The sequence below is a fragment of the Pinus tabuliformis genome, chromosome 2_1 (genome assembly GCF_031772625.1).
Source record: "Pinus tabuliformis cultivar Carrire ecotype Pingquan chromosome 2_1, CPIR1, whole genome shotgun sequence".
NCBI classification, from domain to species: Eukaryota; Viridiplantae; Streptophyta; class Pinopsida; order Pinales; family Pinaceae; genus Pinus; species Pinus tabuliformis.
In genome coordinates, this window is record NC_142299.1 from 753,310,452 (window position 1) to 753,326,638 (window position 16,187).

Below are 16,187 nucleotides of genomic sequence, written 5' to 3' on the forward strand. Positions count from 1 at the left end.
GTTAGGTTGGGCGGACCCACCTATGGTTTTGTGCATGATTTTTGCACATGTTTTTTAGACGCGATGGTTTTCGGTCCATGGTATTGGACGCGATGGATTTCGGTCCATGGTATTGGACGCGATGGATTTCGGTCCATGGTATTGGACGCGATGGATTTCGGTCCATGGTATTGGATGCTTCGGCATGTATAAATATGTATTGTAACATTGAAAGGAACATAATGAAAAATCAAGCTGGTAGTCTCGGTTTTGGGATCCAGGGAAAAATCTATGTGCATATGTGTTTTATGGGTTATGCTCTCGCATTGTTTATTTTCTTTGTTTAAGAATTTGTATGCAGGTAATTTCTGTACAGGGTTAAAACCTACATTTGGTATCAGAGCTGTTTTGGCTTCAAGGGGACGCCTTTGTTGCTGAGGGGTTTCGCTCGGGCCTGTGTTAGACCCTGTTCAGCGGGAGATCTGCGAGATCGATTCTGGTGGTGAAAGAAGATGGCGAGCAGTGGAAAGATAGAGATTGAGAAGTTCAATGGTCAGAATTTTGAGTTGTGGAAACTCAAGATGGAGGATCTGTTGGTGGATAAAGATCAGTGGATCGCGGTAGATCCGGGTACTAAACCATCGGGAGTGACCGATGAAGAATGGAAGAAGTTGGATTGGAAGGCAAAGAGCACAATACGATTGTGTGTCTCAGATTCAGTATTGTTCAATGTATCAGGGGAAGCTACGACAAAGGCTTTGTGGGTCAAGTTAGGGACTTTGTACCAATCTAAGTCTCTGGTGAATAAACTATTCCTGCGGAAAAAGCTGTATAACCTGAGGATGAAAGATGGAGACTCGGTGACAGAGCATCTGAATGCGTTTAATACTGTGGTAAGTCAGTTATTATCTGTTGATATTAAAATTTCAGATGAAGATAAGTGCATCAGTCTGTTGTGTTCTCTACCAGATTCGTGGGATAGTCTGGTTATTGCAATAGGTAGCAATGCAACTGCTTTGCAGTTTGATGAAATAGTCTCAGCCTTGCTGACGGAGGAGATGAGATGGAAAAATATGGACAACCAGAATGGTGATGCCTTGTCTGTACGAGGATGGTCACAGAACAGAAACAAAAATAAGTCATCGAGTGGGAGATCTAAATCTAGAGGGAGATCTAAATCTCTAGGAAAACCTACAAAGGTGGTGTGCTGGAAATGCGGAAAGGAAGGGCACTTCAGAAGGGATTGTAAATCTAAAGCTCCTGATAAAGGAAAGGGATCTGATGATGCTCCTTCTGCAGAGGCGAAAACCACCTTAGATGAAGGTGGGGATGTGTACTTGGCTTCTTCAAGTACACATGTAGATCATGAGGCATGGTTGATTGACTCAGGTGCATCCTTTCACTTCACTCCCCATAGAGAGTGGTTCTGCGAGTATGAGAAATATGATGGTGGTGATGTCTTCTTAGGAGATGATAGGAAGGCTAGAATCATTGGTCGGGGAAAAGTAAAGTTGAAGTTGCAAGGTGGAAGGGTTAGAAAACTTCTGGGTGTTCTACATATTCCTGCATTGGCCAGAAATCTGATTTCTGTAAGCAAGTTGGATGATGCAAGTGTAAAGACGGTGTTCGAGAAAGATACCTGAAAGATGGTTTGAGGAGCACTGATATTGATGCGGGGAGTTTGGATTGGAACTCTGTACAAGCTGCAAGGTAGCACTGTTGTTGATGGGTGCAATAGTTCTATGGTTCCTAAAAATGGAGTAGAAAATCTAGTGGTCTCTGGAGAGAAGACCATGTTGTGGCATCAAAGGCTTGGACATATTGGAGAGAAGGGCCTTCGAATACTTCATGGTAAAGATATGGTAGAAGGTATGAATGATAGCTCTCTGGATTTTGATTTCTATGAAAATTGTGTGTATGGGAAGCAAAATCGGGTGAGTTTCCCCTCTGGTGGTAAGAGGACGAAACAGATATTAGAGCTTGTGCACAGTGATGTGTTTGGACCTGTGAAGATTCCATCACTGGGTAAGTCTGTGTACTATGTATCATTTATAGATGACTTCTCAAGGAATACATGGATATATTTCCTTAAGAATAAATCTGAAGTCTTTGACAGGTTTAAAGAATTTAAGGCTCTGGTGGAAAATCAGACAGAGAAGAAGATAAAGGTGTTGAGAACAGATAATGGTGGAGAATTTTGCAGCAAGGAATTTGAAGAATTCTGTAAGAAGTGTGGTATAGCACGGCAGAAGACTACTCCATATACACCTCAGCAAAATGGAGTCACAGAAAGAATGAACAAGACGTTGATGGAAAGGGCAAGAAGCATGCTCAGTGGTGCTGGGTTAGGACAGGAATTCTCGGCAGAGGCGGTGGATACTGCATGTTACCTGGTCAACAGGTCACCTTCATTAGCGTTGGAGGATAAGACTCCACAAGAATTATGGACTAGTAAGAAACCCTCTCTTTCACATCTGAGGGTATTTGGATGTGATGCATATGTACATGTTCCAAAGGAGAAACAAACCAAGTTTGATACTAAATCTGAAAAGTGCATCTTTATTGGGTATAAGGATGGTTTAAAGGGTTATAAGCTTTGGAACCCAGTCACATGGAAGGTTGTGTACAGCCGAGATGTGGTGTTTAGAGAGGTAAAAGATGTTATTCAACATGAAGTCCAACCAAAGGAACCTGAGAAGATAGAGTTTGAGCCAAAGGAGGAAGAATCAGACTCTACAGCAGAGGAGGAATCAAAAGATGAAGAGCCACAAAATCCGGCTGTGAGAAGATCAGTTCGAGAAAGAAGGCAACCAGAAAGGTATAGTCCATCTGCTTTTGCTTTGTCTGTTACTGATGATGATCCCAGAACTGTGAAGGAAGCAGTGGATTTAGAGGATGGAAAAGTCTGGAAAGAGGCCATGGTTGATGAAATGGCATCTTTGCACAAAAATGAGGCTTGGGATCTGGTGGAGTTGTCGGCTGGAAGGAAACCCATTCGCAGCAAATGGGTGTTCAAGAAGAAGACAAATGCGGAAGGAAAGGTGGAGAAATACAAAGCTCGGTTGGTAGCAAAAGGTTATTCCCAGGTGCCAGGAATTGATTTTGGTGATATTTTTTCTCCTGTTGCCAAGGTAACTTCTATTAGATTACTTTTATCTGTTGTTGGTGCTTTTGATTTTGAGGTAGAACAGATGGATGTGAAGACATAATTTCTTCACGGGGATTTGGAAGAGGAAATCTACATGAAGCAACCTGAAGGCTTTGCGGTGAAGGGTAAGAAATAACTGGTATGCAAGTTAAAGAAGTCTCTGTATGGGTTAAAATAGTCACCAAGGATGTGGTATCAGAAATTTGATACATTTATACGGGGACTTGGCTTCACCAGAAGCAAAGCAGATCATTGTGTGTATTTTAAATTAATTGGTGACCATGTTATTTATCTGGTCTTGTATGTGGATGATATGTTGCTGGTTGGAAATGACAAAGAAATTATCCAGGATTTGAAGACCCAATTGTCCTCCAAATTCGACATGAAAGATCTTGGTGCTGCAAACTATATTTTGGGCATGGAAATTAAAAGAGATCGGTCAAAGAGGAAGCTCTGGTTAAACCAGAGGAAGTATGTCAAGACAATACTGCAAAGGTTTAATATGCAGGATAGTAAACTAGTGAAGGTTCCTATTCCTGTAGGTGTGAGGTTATCTGCTGAACAGTGTCCCAAGACACAAGAAGAGGAAGAGGACATGTCTCGTGTTCCATATGCAAGTGCAGTGGGTAGCCTGATGTATGCAATGGTTTGTACTAGACCAGACATTGCACATGCAGTGGGAGTATTGAGCAGGTTTATGTCAAAACCTGGGAAGGAGCACTGGACAGCAGTGAAACGGGTTTTCAGGTATTTGCGTGGCACTAGTGATTATGGTTTGTGCTACCAAGGAAGACCAGGATTGGACAGAGTGTTGGATATTCATGGCTTTGTTGATGCAGACTGGGCTGGAGATCTGGATCAGAGAAGATCTACAAGTGGGTATGTGTTTAACCTATTTAGAGGTGCAGTTAGTTGGATGAGTAAGAAACAATCTGTAGTGGCACTATCAACTACAGAGGCAGAATACATGGCATCACTCATGCAAGCAAGTAAGTAGTTTGGTTGTAGAGATTGTGTTCAAGTATGGGGTTAGTACAGGGAGCTATAAGAATAGATTGTGACAACCAAAGTGCAATTTTCTTGGCAAAGAACCCTGCTTATCATTCAAAGACAAAGCACATTGATGTTCAGTATCACTTTGTGAGGGATATGATAGAAGACAGAAAGGTGTTGCTGGTAAAGGTGGACACTTTGAAGAATACTGCAGATGCATTGACAAAATCTGTGAGCTCTGAGAAGTTCTCTTGGTGTAGAGAAGCAATGGGAATCTCAGGGCTAAAAAAATGACTAAGCTCTCCTGTGGCCCCCTGTGGAAAGAAAACAACAAGTGAGAGATTGTTAGGTTGTGTTATATTCTTTCCACGTAGTTAATAGGGGGTTTGAAGGGCACCCGTAACCCCACTTTATGGGGTCCGGGGCAGTGCCCCGGAAAATTTTGGTTTTGGACCATATGTTAGGTTGGGCGGACCCACCTATGGTTTTGTGCATGATTTTCGCACATGTTTTTTGGACGCGATGGTTTTCGGTCCATGGTATTGGACGCGATGGATTTCGGTCCATGGTATTGGATGCTTCGGCATGTATAAATATGTATTGTAACATTGAAAGGAACATAATGAAAAATCAAGCTGGTAGTCCCGGTTTTGGGATCCAGGGGAAAATCTCTGTGCATATGTGTTTTACGGGTTATGCTCTCGCATTGTTTATTTTCTTTGTTTAAGAATTCGTATGCAGGTAATTTCTGTACAGGGTTAAAACCTACAAGTATGGTATGCCTCAAATAACTATGAAGACCACCTATGTATTTCAACAATATCTCTAGTGAGTCCAATGATATGCCTAATGTTAAAGCTCTCTTACGAAATTCCTCAGTATAACTTTGAACACTTTGACGTTTTAATTGATGTAGTTTTTGCCAACTCATCATTGCTTGTTGCATATAAGCCAAAGGATAAAATTTCATTTTAATAGCAGAAACAAATTCATTCCAAGTTGAAATGATTTTACCATGATTTTGGAGATTTGTTTGTGTCTTGCCTTTCCACCATACAAGTGCGATTCCTCCAGGTCGAAGGATAGCAAGCTAGATCTTCTTTCTTTTTGAAACAACTTTCTACACCCTGCAATATACTTCAATTTGTCTTATCCAATTATCAAGCTTTTCAGTGTTAAGTTCTCCATCATAAATTGGAAAATCAAATTTTACATCTAATATGTTCAAAGAGGATTTCTTCTTCTTCTTCTTAGAAGGACTAGATTTATGAGAAGAAGAGGATGACAATGATGGTGATGATGGAGGAGATGGTGGAGGAATCATTCCTCCCTTTCCCTTAGCTTCTTGATATTTAGGTGATGAAGTGCCTTCATCTTTGTTCTTCTTAAACTCGTGATACATCTCTTCCACCATTGCACATATTGTCATGAAACTATCCAAGAATTGAGATTCTGACCCAAGTGGAGTTTCATCCGCCATCCTTCTTTGTGAAAAGACCCTTCCAATCTCTGGATTTTCCTCAACAAGTTCACCTTCACCTCGTTTGAGCCTCAACCTAGTAAGCATTCCAATCTCCACACAAGCTTGTCAAACCTTGAAAACCTTGCTGCTATCATACCACTTGATCCGTTAATGAAAAAGGTATTATAGACTATGTGTGAATTTGCTTATGTTACTTAGTGCAATGGATCAAAAAGATTATGAATAACACAAACACATAAAGAGGTCACAAGTTTCCTTTCCTTCCGCTTCCAGTGCTGACCTCTTTATTTTTGCTTCAAATTGTTGTTACAGGTATGAGCTCGAAAACATAGTCTCAAATAAGAAAATGGACATCACCACTGCGTTCAACTCGAGATTTCGAGTCAAACGAGTATAAACTCAACAATATTTTTCCACTGTGACCTCCAGACTCCCTGGAATGGTCCAAAACCACCTCTATCCCTGCAAAACCACCCTTTGTTTGGCAAAAACAAACTCGACCTACATAAAACCACCTCAGACTACGCGCTGGTGGTAGGGCAGGTTCGGCACCTACAATGGTTTATTAAAAAGAAATGGTGGCTTGGTTGACCAAGTCCCACCCTTTGGCATGTTGGTTCTCTTTTGGTGATATAGTATTGATATACCATATGTAGTTGCAATCTATGGTGAATGTGGGATAATGCGATAACATAAAATCAAAGGACCGGTAGTTATGGGGTTGACCCCGATCGTTTGGCCTTTTTCTAGCAGAGATCTCGACACCAAAATAAATACAAGTTTATCATATCCATTACCAAGTCCCGTCCGATCCAACGACTATTGCATCACCTGTTTGCCAACTATCTTGGCCGATCTCCACCGTCGATCAATCCCGCATGATCCAATGGCTATCGCAAAATCTCGCATGAATTTTTTCACAACTGATATCAGATCGAGAGCGCGTGAGAAAAGTGGTTTTCTCATGCTATGTGTCACCCGCTAAGGTTAATCGCATGAAATTGAGTAATACCATTTACCATTTTATAAGTGCACGAGATACTACTTACCGCTTACGAATACTACTCCTCTATTCTACTAACACGTGGCTTAATCTAATCTCTTCATTTCTTAACTTTATTTTGCGCAACTTAATCCTAGCCATCTATCTCCCTCACTCTCGTTCGTTGATTTGACTGATCCAACGACTATGCTCTGTTGCTTTGATATCGCTTTCATCTTCATTTAAAGACTTTGATCTAGAGGAAAAACTGAATCCATTTTGGATTAGTACACCTCTTCCTCAATCATGCCATTAAGGAAGGTTGTATTTACATCCATCCAACCCATTTGTGTTGATAGTGCCAATATAGATATGATTGATGAGTACCTTGCAATAGGAGTAAAGGTCTCATTATAATCAATCCCTTCTACCCGTGAAAATCCACGGGCCACAAATCTAGCCTTATGCTTCTCCACACTACCATCTGCAGCTTGCTTTACCTTGTAAATCCAACGAGATATCACCACTAACTTGTCCTCTGTTCTCGAGACCGCATCCCAAACACTGTTACGAACTATGGAGTCATACTCCTCCACCATGGCATCAATCCAAATTGGGTGCTGCACTGCTTCCTTAAAGGAAGATGGCTTTTTCACAACACATCCACCCATAAGAACCATGTATCTAGTTTACCTCTCAGGTAACCTTCTCTGTATGTGCTGAGAAGTGTCCCACATTCTCTCATGCATTATCCAATAGTCTATCAGCCTCTTTGGTGCACTTTCTTCCCTCTCTGGAAGACTTTGTCTGAGTGGATGTCTCCACTCCTGGATCCTCTACATTTGGTTTCTTCACATCAATCTAAGGCTCCTCAACCTTAGGCGCTAAAATCTCCTCATCCGCATGTATCTCAAGCTCCTTCTCAAGGGAAATTCACATGGCCTTCTCCTCATCAAATCTGACATCCCTCTGAACCACTATCATCCTGTTGGTCGGCAAGTAAACCTGATAGTTATGAGGTGTAGAAGTGTACCCCACAAATATCCCCAACTTTGTTGTCAACTCAAGCTTCTTCCCTGCATCTTTGGTCACATGGAAATATACCGATGACACAAAAATCCTGAAGTGACCAACATCTAAACTCTTACCAGAATAAGCCTCCTCTACTGCATTCATCTCAAGTGTTTGATTTCGGCTATGGTTCTAAACATAAACCATTGTGTTGCATGCCTTAGCCCACAAGTGTACTGGTAGGCCCTGATCATGCAACATTTCCCTTATTGCCCCTACTATGCTTCTTTTCTTCCTATCAGCCACTCCATTCTCCTAAGGGTTATGGGGTTCTGTCAACTCCCGTTTAATCCCTTCTATTGCATAGAAGTTATTAAACTTGTTTGAGACATACGCACCACCATTATCACTCTATAGAGCTTTAACCTTCTTGCCTGACTCTTTCTCCACCAATGATTTAAACTCACAAAACCTTGTGAAATTTTGATCCCTTTTTCTGCATGAAAAATATCCAACATTTACAAGAATAGTCATCAAAAGATATAACATAATAGCTGTGTTTGGCCATGGATTTTATTGAGAATGGTCCACACACATCTAAATGGAATCTCTCTAGAATAGTCTCTGCTCGATTGTCTCTATTGTGAAAGGAAGACTTGGTGTATTTTCCCAAAGTACACCCCTTGCATGTATCAACTTTCTTAATCATACATTTGGGAAGACCAATAGAGATCTGTTGTAATATCTTCAGAGCTCCATGATGCAAGTGGTCTAATTTCCTATGCCACAACTCACCAACATCTTGGCTCTACACCCTTTCTTTTTTTGTGCTCAAGGCAGTACACTCCCCTACCTCCAACTTATAGATATTCTTCACCCGAATCCCTATCTTCTTTACCTAACCTGTGGCTTTGTGTCAAAGGAATGCCTTTCCTTTCGAGAAGATCACATCATAGCCTCTATCCTTAAGCATGGCAATGGATACCAAGTCCTTCTTTAGCCCAGGCACATACATAACATTCTTTAAGGTGAGTGGAGCCCCATGCTCCCTCTAAAAATGTAATCATGCCCAATTCAGTAATATTATACTTCTCATCATCACCCATCTCAATATGCATCTAGAGATATTTATCCCCCAAGTCACTGAATAACTCTTTGTCGCCAATCATGTGGAATGAAGCTCCAATTTCTAAGTACCATACACTTCCCATCATTGATGACGCCATGCATGCAATGAGGGAAAAGTCCAATTTGAATTGAGAGGCCAAAGCCTCACCTGCTGCTCCTCCTAAGGACTTCTTCTTGGACTTCTTGAGTGGATAATTTGTAGGAAAATGGCCCGGCTCATGAAAATGCAAGAACTTAACTTTTGTCATGTCTTTCTTTTTACCTCCATGATAAGAATCTGATTTGGAATGGGAATCTTTCCTTTTCCCTTTGTTCGCCTTAATCGCTAAGGCACATTTCTCATCATCATCAATATTTGATGAAGAGCCATCCCTGTTGTTCATCTTGATCTCCTCCTGCATCAAATCTAACCACAATCGTTCCCAATCTGACAGCTTCTCCTGACCATTGACAAAGTCCTAATAACTATGCAAACTCTTTGGGAGTCCTAGAAGAGCAAGACTCACCATATCTTCTTCAGAAATCTTGATTCCAACACTTCCAAGTTCGTCACGACATTGAGTGAACTTGGTCAATTATTTTGAAATAGTCTCACCTTTCTCCATTTTGATTTTTCGAAGTTTGTCCTTCAATGCCAATTTCCTTTGGTCAATGTTGTTCTGATTCAAGTTCATCAATTTTTCTACATAGCATACGGATTTTCCTTGTCATGGAGACTTGAGACAATGTGGTCTCGAACTCCCTCAAGGATTATCTACCTCTCCTTCACCACACACTTCTTCCATTCGACCAAATTATGTGCATTCGATGTTGCTGGCTTAGGAATTTCTTGATCAATGAATTCCTTCAAGCCATTATTCTCTAGCATAGCCTCCATTATGTTCCTCCAGGCTATAAAATTTGAGCTGCCTTCTCAAGCATACGTGAGCTGCAAATTTGTAGAACGTTATCTGTGGATCCTGAAGTATGTGTTGCAAATTCAAATTTCAACTATAACCCAAAACTCAAAACTTCGAAATCACCTCTAGTATATTGTTCTCAACTCTGATACCATGTAGAAAATCCTATAGATTCACAAGCTCATGTAATGTACTAAAGCACAGGATAAGAATCTACTTCTACTTTCATTCAATGGAAGCCAATAGATCGATGAAAACAATAATCGACAAGAGGAAGATAAACAAGTACACATAACACAATCAATATTCAAGGAAAGCCACAGCTCAAAACCCCATTATATGTATTGCATATATCAGAAATCCAAGATGATAATACAATACTTTTTCTCGCAAGAACAATCCCAGTACTCACTATAATCAAACTCTATCTCACAAGAAAGCACTTGGCCAACACTTAGCCAATTCTCTAGCTCTCCAAGCTCCTATTTCCTTGCGCAATTCCTATGGCTAATTAGCCCATATTAATGGGAAACTAGTTCATCCAGAACTTCATAATCCCTTCTATGTTTAGTTCCTGATTTCATGCATGATATATACAACTCAGTGAATCATACAACTGATAGTACACTATCCCTATACTCTAGTCTCAACTGGGTCTTTCTCAAAATCGACATGCATGAGTTTCTAATGAGGGAATCTTCAATTAACTGGAGTAGCACTAGTTATGCATCAGTGCACCAACTAACTATTAACTGACTATTAGTTCCTCAAATAGTTTGGAACTAATTTAATTGAACTTAACTCAATAAACTGAGTTACCTAATTACAACTCACAATTAACTCATCCTAGACCCCTATAATATAGGGAACATATACATGACTCCAGAAAGACTTCCATCTCGAAATTCCTAAGCTAATTAAGTTAATTAAACTTAATTAACTATTTAAAAGTTGCTATGAGAATAAAATTCAATTTTAATTATCAGTTTAATTCAAGGACAAATTAAACTAGAATTTCTTGTTGCCATTTCTCAACAAATTATTTTAGTGTCTAAGGGCTCCCTTCTATTGAATCCTCCCCCCCATCTCTTTTCTAGGTTTTCCACTAAGTGAAGGAGAGATGCTTCTTGCAATAGATCTGATGTGTAATTTAGTGGAAGTAGAGGGTTGAAATCTCTAGTTGATGATAATTTCCTATATTCCCTCTAATCTACAGCCAGAAAAGTTCCTTTAATTCATAAAATGATAGATAATTCCTATATAATTTAGGGTGCACCAGCATACAAGTTATGGATTGATGAAGGAGAGGGTGCACTTACTTTTTACCACATGGCCTAGGATAAAGATAATAAATTGGAGGCCAATTCAACCCTTGGTAGCGTTTCTTCACCCTTCTAGTCTTCCTGTAGTAGTCTCTCGGGCTTCTTGTAGCATTTGCAAGCTTCCTATAGCTTTTTCAGGCTTCCTATAACTTCCTCATGTAGAAATGGTAGAGTAGGGTTCAAATCTCCTTGATGGCACCCTGAGCTTGACCTCACCTTAAATATTTTTGAAATGAGTGTAAATGTAAGAGAATTAGAGCCATAGTACATAATATGCCATTTTTGGCTTATTCTTTGAGCATTGTGATGAGTTGGCAGATGCACAAGGTTTCCTCCTTCGAACCATTATCCCGACTTGGAGTACTAATTCTCTTGTCCCTCGTAATCCTCGTAATTAACACCGACTCTCTATGATCCTAAATTTACTAATGTGACATCTCCACATTGCATGAGGGCTCATAATCACTTTTTTTTTACAGACCAAGGGTGGCTATGTTAACTAGCCACCTCCAACTTATAAAAATATCTCCTCTTGACATTTATACGTTTTCCATTATGATGAGCCCCATAAATGGGTAATTATATGGGCTCATTTTGCCTCTTTAAATTAGCTTAATCCACCATTCTCATTAGTTTATTGCATGCTTTTTATTATATTTATGCTAATAAAGTGAGTTGGGTTGGTCATTATGCCTTGAAGTCTAATGTGTGCTTAATGCAGATTTTTGGTCAATTTTGGAGACAAAGTCAAAGATTTAATGAACATTTGGCAGAAAATATTCGAAGAAGACAAGGGAGAGGATTTATAGGAGGGTGTACCCATCATTTATGACTCCCTACATCGAATTCTCCTTTAGAAAGCTCGGAGCACAAGCAGCCACATCAATGCACCAAAGAGGTAGTCGAGCAAGTGGAGGATAATTGTTGTCTATCTCAAGTTTTGGGAGCCAAGCCTCCCTGAATTTAAGGGAACCATTGGGAGCTCTAGTTTTATAAGTAGAGAGCCCTAGGGCCTCATTAGGTTGTTGAATATTAGTCAAATTTTTGAACTTTTGTTGCAGTTTGTCTCTGCTCAACTTTGAGCTTACTTTTGTTGACAGTTTCATGTAATGCTATTATTATTTTGATAATGAAGATGAGATCTTATTTGAGCTAGCACTGAGTTACCTCAGAGGGCTGAAGCTCTTCGATTAGGGCCTAATCCAAGCAGCCAAGCACCTCTTTTTTTGTATTTATATGTTTTTTTTCAGTTAATGAATGAGTTACTAATAGATAGATTTCTTTCTTAGTTAAGAATAGGTTGATTTTGGTGATTTAAAAGGTTGTTTCCATTTCAGTTTGTTGTAGCAAGTTGAACAGTGATAGAAGAAGATACAAAAATGTAATCAACAGAGCTCTGGCCTTCTTTCTCCCCTTTAGGACCATGAACTGAGGCCAATACCCTCTTGCTACCACAAAAAACACAGATTTGTCTTTTCCATAGGATTTCTAGTGTTGCAGTTTGTTAGAAGGTTAATGCTTTTTCTGTAGATCTATTTCACCATGTTTATTTTGTCTTTAAAATAAATTTCCTTCTATGTTTTCTTTCCATATAGCATTGTTCAACATTTACTTTCCTAGATCATAATTTAGACTAGCTTGATGAACAATTATGTTTTTTAGTGTAGCTAGTTTCTTTGCTTGCTTAGTCTCAGTGTTTGATTTTCAATTCTCTTGTAGTACATCTCTGCTCACAATAAGTCAACCAATTAGCCATCACCATCTCTCTTTGATCCATGTTCCATAGGTCATCCAAAGTCCCTCACAAATCTACCTTAATTTTCTACACTTTTCTCATGAACTTTCCTCTCTTTCCTTGAACAAGTCCAACTATCTTTCTCTTCCCTAATCCTCCTTGATGAAACTTAGACACCTTAACACATCCTCCTAGCCATCAGCTACCCTTTACACCCATTTTCCCACCTTCAAAACCTCTAAAACATCTCTCGGCATCCTCCTGTAGACCTCCTGTAGATCCCCTGCAGCCTCCTGTAGATTTTCCTGTAAGTGTCTTTTTGAAGTCCGATCACAGGAAAAGCCTCCAAAAGGCCACCTGGGACCCCCTAGGACCCATCCACACCTTCCTACACCTCTTAAAACTCCAAATTCACCCTCCATTGCCACCTAATCACTACCACATTCACAAACAAATAAATTACATGCATGACAATTTCACTTGAAAATACATAAAAATCCAAAAAGATGTTTTTTTCTCATTTCCTTCTAGAAATAGCGTGAGTAGATGTTGTTTTCTTCCTAGATTAATTAATAGCATTCATTTCATGGTTTTTCATCTCTCTCTCTGCAAAAATAGGATTAGTTGGTTAATTAGGGATTGTTAGGTTTACTTTGCATTTCAGTCTTCTTTCTCTTTGTGCAAGTAGAGTAGATTTTGTAGAGTAAGTTTTCCTTTCTTTCACCACATATAAATCTTCTTCTAGAATTCATAGAAGTTGTCTTGAGCTCTTAGTGATCTTGCGCCAGCTGACCAAGTGACAGCCTGCAGTAAGAACTAGTACTTGTGCATATAACACCGTCGCTTCCAAGTTTGCTACGAACTACCGAGTTGATAAAAATAAAGTAGGAAGCCTAGGAGTTGCCACATTATTGCTACAACACTAGTGCTCACCACTTTTTGGTGTGGTTTCCAGGGGAGCATCAGAGTATTTTGTGATTACTGCTTTCTTCTTTTTTCTAGTACACTATTCTTATAAGTAGTTTATTTCAGCAAAAGTAGAGTAGTTGTTTCTTTTAGTTTCCACATTTCCCTGCTTTCATTTTCAGTTCTACATTTCATTTGCTTTCATTTCCAATTCTGCAAATTTCATTTTAGCAACTTCATTTTAGCAAAAGTAGAGCAGTAATTTCCTTGCTTTTAGTTCTACACTTCATTTGCTTTCATTTCCAATTCTACAAATTTCATTTCAGCAACTTCATTTCAACAAAAGTAGATTAGTCATTTCCTTGCTTTCAGTTCTGCATTTCATTTGCTTCCCTTTTCAATTCTGCATTTTTATTTCAACAAGTTCATTTCAGTTAGTTGCAATTTGTTCATTCAATCAATTTCAGTTTTGCAAGTACAAGCAATGAAAAAAACAAAAACCGACCAAAAATATTTCCTTTCATGCCTCATAGGAATAGAGATAATTCAGGAAAATGTTTTCCTAACACCCCCACTACTTCACATAGCCAACCTTCTCTCTTCTTCGATGGCTACAATCAAGAAAAACCCTTAGGTAACAACCAGACATATTTGAAGAACCTATAGGGGAAGAAGAAGAAGAAAACATTCCTCTGGAGCCAATGGCTGAAAACAAAAATGTTGGGAGCAGTACCTTTTTTCCAACTCATCCATTAAAGGTGAAATTGGAAACATGTTGGAAGACTCCAAGAGTGAGATGCTGAAGATTCTTGCCATGCATATCAAAAGAAAACAAGAGGAAGCAGAGAGGGCTTTCGCCATTTTTTTCCCTAGATGCACTAGGAGGCATCCTAGGAATGAATTCGCATTGAACTCTATAGAGGTTTGTTCAATCTGTGAAGAAAATCATTCTACAGACAAGTTCTTGTCCTTGCCTAGACTTAAAGTTGTATACTAAGGGGCTAAAGGAGCCACTGAACCACTCTATCTCATGAACCAGAGGAGACCGCATGGACCTATACCATACTAGTAGGGGATGCAAGGGACATCCTAGGCATACTACAACCCCAACCAAGTCACTCCTATACCTTCTTGGGGGCCTCCTGCTCATACTTCCTGGTCCACGCCTCCTCCTTGGTCCTTCACATCTCAATATCATGCCCAACCAACTGCTTATTCATTTTAATCTTATGCTCAGCCACAACCTCAGTGGAATGCATCTCATCAGGGATGGAGGCCCCAATACATCCTTCTTCCGCTCTTCTGCCTCCACCACCTACCCAACCACAACCCCATCCACATCCATATCAAATATACACTCCCACTCAACTACCTATACCACCATTTCCAAATCCACACATTGAAGTAGCTCAACCCATTTACAATGCTAAGGTACAACACTTCCAAAAAACGCCTCTCGAGCTCAATGGTATTCAACATAGCTTAGTTAGAGTATTGCAAAAAAAGAGATTATATTGATATCATCAAAGGAACACATCCAGCAGAAGAATAGACAAAAGAGAAGATCAAAGAACCATGGGCTGCACTTGATAAAGAGAAAACATCAAAATCAGAGATCGAGAGAGCTCCCTCATGGTTACCATCAAATCCTCCATGTATTCAAGAGAAAAATCAGCAAAAAGAGGAAGATATGAAGGTCATTATAAAGAATACATGAAGAATGATCTAAATCAGCAGAAGGGCCAAGGACATCACAACTGTATTGAGATATTGTTTCAGACAGTCACTAAGTTGCAACATCACTTTCTTCCTCAACTATGCTTGATCCCTTCAAATTCAAATAATTTGGTCTCTGAAATATGGATATATGTCAAAGCATACATTTCCAGCCTCCACATCATTTTATGTATCATCTCAATGTGCACATGGCTCCATTGGAAGTATTTTTATACCTTAAAATGATTTTGTTTTTCAAGTAGGGTAGGGTAGAGAGGAAAAAAATAAGCGAAAAAATAAAAATCTAAGGTGAAACCCTCCTTGGAGGCACCTCATATTGGCTCATTGATTGAAAATCTCCATGAGGCGATCAATGGGTTGGAAAGAAGAAAAATAGGAAAAAGAATAATATCCCTGGGTGAAAACCTCCCTTGGAGGTGCCCATGGCAGGCAATTAGGGTGAAAACCTCTCTGAGGCACCCTAATTGTTTTCAAAAAAAAAAAGAGAAAACGAAAAATAAAAATGAATTTCCAGTTGTATTGCAGGTGTAGGAGGACTATAGAAAGCAACAGCAGGTGCCAAGGGAGCTCTGAAACCAATAACAGCACCTATCCTACCTTCCCTCACCTTTCTCCATCATTCTTGACATTCTTTTCACCTCACTGTGCTTCTTTTCTGAAAATTGTGTTTTCTACAGGAGGCCCTGTGTTTTCTACAAGAGGCTCCTATAGAAATTACAAAGAGCCAGAAATGGATTTTAAAAGCAGCTTGAGGAACAACGAAGCTTCATAAAGGGTTTATAAATCCTCTTGCAGTCTTCAAACCTCTCTTCCATCATTTCCAAGCCTGCATCACACCCCAAGCTCATTTTTCTTACTGTCAAA